This window comes from Melospiza melodia, chromosome 4 (assembly GCF_035770615.1).
Source record: "Melospiza melodia melodia isolate bMelMel2 chromosome 4, bMelMel2.pri, whole genome shotgun sequence".
NCBI classification, from domain to species: Eukaryota; Metazoa; Chordata; class Aves; order Passeriformes; family Passerellidae; genus Melospiza; species Melospiza melodia.
Genome location: NC_086197.1, coordinates 48,535,700 through 48,545,915, shown reverse-complemented (window position 1 = coordinate 48,545,915; position 10,216 = coordinate 48,535,700).

Here is a 10,216-nt window from a genome sequence, read left to right as displayed (position 1 = left end):
ATGTTGACTGCACTTTGGGTGAAGATCCTAACTGGTCTTAGATATACATAGGGAGAAATTTGCTCAGCCAGTGTCAGTCTTAAGCATGCGTATCAGAAGATCTTTCTAGAGCTGGGAATTTTCCCATGAAAGGGATTCAGTTAGGGAAGAGACACTTGTGCCAGAGTTTTACATTCTTCTTGAACACTGCTTAAGGAACTTAGATGCCATGTCCATTTGGATCTCTGTCTGCACAGAACTTTGTCATGCCAGCGCTTTGAAATGCATCTTGAAGAGAATTCACTAGCACAGAATGAAAGAGAGTGGAAGGGGTTGGTGGGGCTAACCAGGCCCAACCCCCCTGCCTAAACCAGGATACCTAGAGCCTCTTGCCCAGGATTCTATCTGGGTGTACTTTTAATGTCTTCAAAGATCCAGGCTCCACAATCTTTCTGGGCAGTCTGTGCCGTGGTTCAGTCACCCTGACAGTAAAGAAACATTTACTGATGTTCAAAGGCAATCTCCTGTATTTCAGTGTGTGCCCACTGCCTCTTGTCTTTTCCCTCAGCATCACTGAAAAGACACTGATTCCCTCCCCTTTGCACTATTGCTTCCATATGTATGTGTGATGCCATGTAGAGGTATGTCAAAAACCTCCCTGAAGCCCAGGCAGATAATATTCCCTTCATCTACCAGTCAAGTTGATTCATCAGAGGAGTTTAAAGTGATGTTCAGCATGAAATTCCCCTGAAAAATCATGCTAACTACATTATTTGGTCATCTGTCATGTGCCTGGCAAGGATTTCCAGGAAGAGCTGCTTCATCAACTTCCTGGGGATAAAAAAGAGGCTGGCTGGTTTGTACTATGGCGAGTCCTCTTAATTGCCTTTTTTGAAGATGGGTGTCATTTGCTAACATCCACTCTTTAGCTCCTCTTCTCATCTACACCTCGGCAAAAAGCTTTTCCACTATGTCTGGCTAGGAAAAACTGTGCCAGCACAGAAAACATCTCCCATCGTGTTCTAGAAGTTGCACGGATGTCTGCCAAGTGTTTGGCAGGAAGAAAAGAAAAGTTGTCCAAAACAGCTTCCAATCGAATGTTCCTGTGATTGGAAAAGTCAGGAGAGTGCAAAGGTACTGTTTTCTATCAGTTGGCAAGGTGCGCACACAATCCCAGTGTTGTACAGCTTGCTTCTTCACCTTCCCGAAGCTGCCGCTCTCGCCGGCTGCCGGAGCCCAAGAAGCGGCTTCTTCGCGCAAAGACGATTGTGCCGCTCACAGGGCTCTCCTTAGCGCGGCTTCTGCCGAAAGACGCCCGGCAGCGGCTCTTACCTCCGGAGAGCATCCTACCTTCGTCTTTCGCGTCTTTTGTAGTCTACATCTTAGCAAAACGCTTCTCCACTATGTCTGGCTAGGAAAAACTGTGCCAGCACAGAAAACATCTCCCATCGTGTTCTAGAAGTTGCACGGATGTCTGCCAAGTGTTTGGCAGGAAGAAAAGAAAAGTTGTCCAAAAGAGCTTCCAATCGAATGTTCCTGTGATTGGAAAAGTCAGGAGAGTGCAAAGGTACTGTTTTCTATCAGTTGGCAAGGTGCGCACACAATCCCAGTGTTGTACAGCTTGCTTCTTCACCTTCCCGAAGCTGCCGCTCTCGCCGGCTCCCGGAACCGAAGAAGCGGCTTCTTCGCGCAAAGACGATTGTGCCGCTCACAGGGCTCTCCTTAGCGCGGCTTCTGCCGAAAGACGCCCGGCAGCGGCTCTTACCTCCGGAGAGCATCCTACCTTCGTCTTTCGCGTCTTTTGTAGTCTACATCTTAGCAAAACGCTTCTCCACTATGTCTGGCTAGGAAAAACTGTGCCAGCACAGAAAACATCTCCCATCGTGTTCTAGAAGTTGCACGGATGTCTGCCAAGTGTTTGGCAGGAAGAAAAGAAAAGTTGTCCAAAACAGCTTCCAATCGAATGTTCCTGTGATTGGAAAAGTCAGGAGAGTGCAAAGGTACTGTTTTCTATCAGTTGGCAAGGTGCGCACACAATCCCAGTGTTGTACAGCTTGCTTCTTCACCTTCCCGAAGCTGCCGCTCTCGCCGGCTCCCGGAACCGAAGAAGCGGCTTCTTCGCGCAAAGACGATTGTGCCGCTCACAGGGCTCTCCTTAGCGCGGCTTCTGCCGAAAGACGCCCGGCAGCGGCTCTTACCTCCGGAGAGCATCCTACCTTCGTCTTTCGCGTCTTATGTAGTCTACACCTCGGCAAAAAGCTTTTCCACTATGTCTGGCTAGGAAAAACTGTGCCAGCACAGAAAACATCTCCCATCGTGTTCTAGAAGTTGCACGGATGTCTGCCAAGTGTTTGGCAGGAAGAAAAGAAAAGTTGTCCAAAACAGCTTCCAATCGAATGTTCCTGTGATTGGAAAAGTCAGGAGAGTGCAAAGGTACTGTTTTCTATCAGTTGGCAAGGTGCGCACACAATCCCAGTGTTGTACAGCTTGCTTCTTCACCTTCCCGAAGCTGCCGCTCTCGCCAGCTGCCGGAGCCCAAGAAGCGGCTTCTTCGCGCAAAGACGATTGTGCCGCTCACAGTGCTCTCCTTAGCGCGGCTTCTGCTGAAAGACGCCCGGCAGCGGCTCTTACCTCCGGAGAGCATCCTACCTTCGTCTTTCGCGTCTTATGTAGTCTACACCTCGGCAAAAAGCTTTTCCACTATGTCTGGCTAGGAAAAACTGTGCCAGCACAGAAAACATCTCCCATCGTGTTCTAGAAGTTGCACGGATGTCTGCCAAGTGTTTGGCAGGAAGAAAAGAAAAGTTGTCCAAAACAGCTTCCAATCGAATGTTCCTGTGATTGGAAAAGTCAGGAGAGTGCAAAGGTACTGTTTTCTATCAGTTGGCAAGGTGCGCACACAATCCCAGTGTTGTACAGCTTGCTTCTTCACCTTCCCGAAGCTGCCGCTCTCGCCGGCTGCCGGAGCCCAAGAAGCGGGTTCTTCGCGCAAAGACGATTGTGCCGCTCACAGTGCTCCCCTTAGCGCGGCTTCTGCCGAAAGACGCCCGGCAGCGGCTCTTACCTCCTGAGAGTGGCAGCTTCGGGAAGGTGAAGAAGCAAGCTGTACAACACTGGGATTGTGTGCGCACCTTGCCAACTGATAGAAAACAGTACCTTTGCACTCTCCTGACTTTTCCAATCACAGGAACATTCGATTGGAAGCTGTTTTGGACAACTTTTCTTTTCTTCCTGCCAAACACTTGGCAGACATATCTGCAACTTCCAGAAAACGATGGGAGATGTTTTCTGGGCTGGCACGGTTTTTCCTAGCCAGACATAGTGGAAAAGCGTTTTGCTAAGATGTAGACTACAAAAGACGCGAAAGACGAAGGTAGGATGCTCTCCGGAGGTAAGAGCCGCTGCCGGGCGTCTTTCGGCAGAAGCCGCGCTAAGGAGAGCACTGTGAGCGGCACAATCGTCTTTGCGCGAAGAAGCCGCTTCTTGGGCTCCGGCAGCCGGCGAGAGCGGCAGCTTCGGGAAGGTGAAGAAGCAAGCTGTACAACACTGGGATTGTGTGCGCACCTTGCCAACTGATAGAAAACAGTACCTTTGCACTCTCCTGACTTTTCCAATCACAGGAACATTCGATTGGAAGCTGTTTTGGACAACTTTTCTTTTCTTCCTGCCAAACACTTGGCAGACATCCGTGCAACTTCTAGAACACGATGGGAGATGTTTTCTGTGCTGGCACAGTTTTTCCTAGCCAGACATAGTGGAAAAGCTTTTTGCCGAGGTGTAGATGAGAAGAGGAGCAAAAGAGTGGATGTTAGCAAATGACACCCATCTTCAAAAAAGGCAATTAAGAGGACTCGCCATAGTACAAACCAGCCAGCCTCTTTTTTATCCCCAGGAAGTTGATGAAGCAGCTCTTCCTGGAAATCCTTGCCAGGCACATGACAGATGACCAAATAATGTAGTTAGCATGATTTTTCAGGGGAATTTCATGCTGAACATCACGTTAAACTCCTCTGATGAATCAACTTGACTGGTAGATGAAGGGAATATTATCTGCCTGGGCTTCAGGGAGGTTTTTGACATACCTCTACATGGCATCACACATACATATGGAAGCAATAGTACAAAGGGGAGGGAATCAGTGTCTTTTCAGTGATGCTGAGGGAAAAGACAAGAGGCAGTGGGCACACACTGAAATACAGGAGATTGCCTTTGAACATCAGTAAATGTTTCTTTACTGTCAGGGTGACTGAACCACGGCACAGACTGCCCAGAAAGATTGTGGAGCCTGGATCTTCGAAGACATTAAAAGTACACCCAGATAGAATCCTGGGCAAGAGGCTCTAGGTATCCTGGTTTAGGCAGGGGGGTTGGGCCTGGTTAGCCCCACCAACCCCTTCCACTCTCTTTCATTCTGTGCTAGTGAATTCTCTTCAAGATGCATTTCAAAGCGCTGGCATGACAAAGTTCTGTGCAGACAGAGATCCAAATGGACATGGCATCTAAGTTCCTTAAGCAGTGTTCAAGAAGAATGTAAAACTCTGGCACAAGTGTCTCTTCCCTAACTGAATCCCTTTCATGGGAAAATTCCCAGCTCTAGAAAGATCTTCTGATACGCATGCTTAAGACTGACACTGGCTGAGCAAATTTCTCCCTATGTATATCTAAGACCAGTTAGGATCTTCACCCAAAGTGCAGTCAACATAGTCACAGAATGCCTATTGTTAAGAAGTGACAGCTTCCATCAGAATGGCAGCTATTGGTCCACAAAATGGATTAATGGATGGGAATTATCTACGTGGGTTAAAAACAAAAATAAAGAGTTGGTCTTTATTTATCAATTTCATGGCAATATTGATAAGGGAAGAAAAAGATCTAAGTCCTTGACTTTCTGGACTCGAGGAAAGATTTTAAAAATTCCTTGTAAAAATGTATGATCACAATCAGACTATTGAAACCATTTTAGTTGGGAACAAAGTTCCAAAATTGTCTAGATAGTGGCAAAGAAGCCAAGAAAATAGGAAAGAAACAAAAAGAGAGCAAAAGAGTCAGCTTCAGTGTACAAGCTCGTTCTAGAAGTAGTCTGCTGGGAAAAGGAACCCCCAGCTAAATTTCCAATGTATTCCTGCGCTTGATTCAGTAACTGGTCAATGTAAAAACCAATCCTTTTGTACAACTTCTTCCAGCAACAAAAACTCCAACAGGTTGACACTACCATCATGCCTGTTCCAGACATATTTAAAAGAGAAATGATGATTTTCTTGAAAACCTACTTACATAAAAGTTGCAAGATGGTGGAGGGATTCCCACATCCTCCTTCCTCCATCTGGCTTGAAAGTATATTTGATAAAATATGCAACAAAGCACATGATTTATAAGGGAGAGTCAAATGGATGATTTGGGAATCGATCTCTTGTTGATAGTAAACTTCATATCCACTCGGTGTGACCTTTTTAAAACAAAATGTGGAGCTGAGGCATGAATCTGCCACAACAATTGTAAAGCAAACATACACACTCCCCTTCATATGCCCCCCCCTCCACACACACCTAGGCACACACAGAGATCAGCATAGCAGATCATGAACACCTTGGAAAAGACTGAAATGCTAAATGCCTCTCTTGATGGGCAAAAGAGCTGGTGCAGTAATTCAAATGCCTGGTACAAAAATTCTGTTTAATATTTAGCTCCTATTTAAAACACAGCTTTTCATTTCATTCTATTTACAGAATATTTTCATTTCATTTGTTTCTTTAAAATTACTTAGTTCTCACCTGTTGTATGTCTAGGAATATTTTCTTCCAAAAATAGAAAAAAATAGATGATATCTTTTCAGCAGAAAACATTGGTTGATACAATTTTAAACCATCATGATATGGAAGAATTCTTCTGTCCCTCTCGAAGGTGGAAGAAGCATTTGGATCACAGATCATCTACAATGAAATACTTGACATGTTTAAGATGCTTTCAATCAATTTTGATCGTCAATTGCTTATTTGTTGTAAACAGTAATTTTTCAGTGAAGGGAAAGTGTGTGTGGTATATCTACATGATATGTTCAAAGGCAGTTCCTACTAATGGCCAGGCTGAATTCCAGTAAATAATGTCCCGAATGATATTTTGCCGCCTTCTTTGGCACTTCATGAAATCTTACCCCGATGAAGTGCTGAAACAAAGAGATTTTCTCTTAGAGAGTGTCTCATGTTGTAACCTATCCCATGGATTTTATGCTGTAATTCTTATCTCTTTTAAAATTTACTATCTTCTGTACAGTTTTCATGAAACTTTCTGTTACAGTAGTGAATAGCACAGATAAATGTCATTTTGTACAACTTTGAATTTACCCCAAGAGCTGAGAGAAAACTTGATCCTATACTTCAATCCGAGTTTCTTCTATAGTCCAACTTTGTTTCTCTACCATCAAGCTTCTCCTTTGTTGCTGCTCCAAGCCCCGTCCAAGGTGACCTTGAATACTTTCAGGGATGGGACACCCACAACTTCTCTGGGCAACCTGTTCCAGTGTTCCAGCACTCCCACAGTAAAAAAGGCCTTCCTTTCATCTAATATGTGTAGGAAATCATAAATCTAGGCATAGAAGCTTGGAGTGCAAATTTGAAATTCTTTGGATTTGAAGCACATTTTATATGAATACTGACTTACAGATGACTAAAAGATGTTGATGGGCATTTGAGCTGACAAGTTTTGAAAAAGTGCACGGAAATTAAAATTGAAACCACTAAAATTAAAAACTCCTTGCCATTTTCTTTTTCCTCTCCTATTCAAAATTGCATATGTCAGATATCAGTGCTTCATGCAAACCTCTCAGATGCTCTCAGAGAAAAAGCTTTTCTTTCAGACTAAGTTGCGGTTGACGTAGAACACTAGCAGGAGTGAAAGATTTTCTGGGCATCGGGGCAGCACGTTCTCCTTGGATTTGTGTGCAGAATGTATTTTATCCAAACTGGAAAATAGATCCCAGCTCTGTTCTATTCATCATTCTTACTTCATCAGGCCAGAAGATTCTGTGAAAAGTAGCCTGTGGACCTTGAAGACAGCGCATGTGAACCAGATGAGAGGTGATAGAGAAGTTGAGGGAGAGAAGAAAGAGCATATGGCTGAAACCAGAAAGTATTTCTCCACGTGATCATGGAAGATTGCAGGAGCCACTTGGTACTATCAAACCAGCCCGACTTGGCACTGGTGCCACTATGGGTCTGGGAGCCATGATGCATATCGTGCATTTTAAGGAGCCAGCTGGCCACACACAGCCATATGCCCCCAAACACAAACCAAGCCCTTTTCTCTGGCAAACAAAACTCAGCTGCCCTGCTTCTGGATGGCAGATTGCAGGAGCCACTTGGTACTATCAAACCAGCCCAACTTGGCACTGGTGCCACCTTGGCTCTGGGAACCATCCTGCCTATTGTAGCTTTTCAGGAGCCAGCCGGTCACTCCCAGCCATAGGCCCCCAAACAGAAACCTCGGCCCGTTTCCCTGGCAAACAAAAGTAAGCTGCCCCGCTTCTGGATGGCAGATTGCAGGAGCTACTTAGTACTATCAAATCAGCCCGACTTGGCACAGGTGCCACCTTGGATCTGGGAACCATCCTGTGTATCGTGGATTTTCAGGGGCCAGCCGGCCACTCTCAGCCATATGCCCCCAAACACAAACCACGGACCTTTTCTCTGGCAAACAAAAATCAGCTGCCCCACTTCTGGATGGCAGATTGCAGGAGCCACTTGGGACTATCACACCAGCACAACATGGCACTGCTGCCACCTTGGATCTGGGAACAATCCTGCGTATCGTACATATTCAGGAACCAGCCGAACACTCCCAGCCACAGGCCCCCAAACACAAACAACGGCCCATTTCCCTGGCAAACAAAACTCAGCTGCCCCGCTTCTGGATGGCAGTTTGCAGGAGCCACTTGGGACTATCAAACCAGCCCGACTTGGTAATGGTACCATCTTGGATCTGGGAACCATCCGGCGTATCGTGGATTTTCAGGGGCCAGCCGGTCATTCCCAGCCATATGCTCCCAAACACAAACCTCGGCCCTTTTCTCTGGCAAACAAAACTCAACTGCCCCTCTTCTGGATGGCAAATTGCAGGACGCACTTGGTACTACAAAAAGAGCCCGACTTGGCAGTGGTGCCACCTTGGCTCTGGGAACCATCCTGCGTATCGAGCATTTTAAGGAGCCAGCCGGCAATTCCCAGCCGTATGCCCCAAAAAGAAACCACGGACCTTTTCTCTGGCAAAAAAAACTCAGCTGTCCCGCTTCTGGATGGCAGATTGCAGGAGTCACTTTGAACCATACAACCAGCCTTACTTGGCACTGGTGCCACCTTGTATCTGGGAACCATCCTGCCTATCGTTGATTTTCAGGGGCCAGCCTACCACTCTCGGCCATAGGCCCCCAAACACAAACCACAGCCATTTTCTCTAGCAAACAAAATTTAGCTGCCCCGCTTCTGGATGGCAAATTGCAGGAGCCACTGGGTACTACAAAAACAGCCCGACTTGGCACTGGTGCCACCATGGGTCTGGGAACCATCCTGCGTATTGTGGATTGTCAGGAGACAGCCGACCACTCTCGGCCACAGACCCCAATCAAAAACAAAGGTCCGTTTCCCTGGCAAAAAAAACTCAGCTGCCCCGCTTCTGGATGGGAGATTGCAGGAGGCACTTGACACTGTCAAAAGAGCCCCACTTTGTACTGGTGCCACCTTGGGTCTGGAAACCATGCTGCGTATCGTGGATTTTCAGGAGCCAGCCGGCCACTGCCAGCCACAGGCCCCCAAACAAAAACCACAGCCTTTTTCTCTGGCAAACAAAACTCAGCTGCCCCGCTTCTGGATGGCAGATTGCAGGAGCCACTTGGTACTATCAAACCAGCCCGACTTGGCACTGGTGCCACCTTGGGTCTGGGAACCATCCTGCCTATCGTGGATTTTAAGGAGCCAGCCGGCTACTCCCAGCCACAGGCCCCCAACAAAAGCCACGGCCCTTTTTTCTCGCAAACAAAACTTAGCTGCCTCACTTCTGGATGGCAGATTGCAGGAGTCACTTGGTGTAATCAAACCAGCCCGACTTGGCACTGGTGCCACCTTGGGTCTGGGAACCATCCTGTGTATCGTGGATTCTAAGGAGCCAGCCGGCCACTCCCAGCCACAGGCCCCCAAACAAAATCAACGGCGCTGTTCCCTGGAAAACAAAACACGCCTGCCAACTTTTTGATGGAGTTTGCAGGAGCCACTTGGTACTATCAAACCAGCCCAACTTGGCACTGGTGCCACCATGGGTCTGGTAAACATCCTGCGTATCGTGGATCCTTAGGAGCCAGCAGGCCACTCCTAGCCACAGGCCCCCAAACAAAAACCTAGGCCTATTTCTCTGGCAAACAAAAGTAAGCTGCCCCGCTTCTGGATGGCAGATTGCAGGAGACACTTGGGACTATCAAACCAGCCCAACTTGGCACTGGTGCCACCTTGGATCTGGGAACCATGCTGTGTATCGTGGATTTTCAGGGGCCAGCCGGCCACTCTCTGCCATATGTCCCCAAACAGAAACCTCGGCCCGTTTCTCTGGCAAACAAAACTCAACTGCCCCTCTTCTGGATGGCAAATTGCAAGATGAACTTGATACTAAAACCGCAGGCCGCCTTGGTAGTGGTGACACCTTGGGCCTGGGAACCATCATGCGTATCGAGCATTTTAAGGAGCCAGCCGGCCACTCCCAGCAATATGCCCCCAAAAACAATCCACGGAATTTTTCTCTGGCAAACAAAAATCAGCTGCCCCGCTTTTTGATGGCAGATTGCAGGAGCCACTTTGCACCATCAAACCAGCCCGACTTGGCACTGGTGCCACCTTGCATCCTGGAACCATGCTGCCTAGCGTGGATTTTCAGGGGCCAGCCGGCCACTCTCAGCTATATGCCCCCAAACAAAACCCACGGCCCGTTTCCCTGGCAAACAAAAGTAAGCTGCCCCGCTTCTGGATGGCAGATTGCAGGAACCACTTGGTAGTATCAAACCAGCCCGACTTGGCACTGGTGCCACCTTGGGTCTGGGAACCATCCTGCGTATCGTGGATTCTAAGGAGCCAGCCGGCCACTCCCAGCCACAGGCCCCCAAATACAAACAACGGCGCTTTTCCCTGGAAAACAAAACTCGCCTGCCAACTTTTTGATGGCAGATTGCAGGAGCAACTTGGTACTATCAAACCAGCCCAAC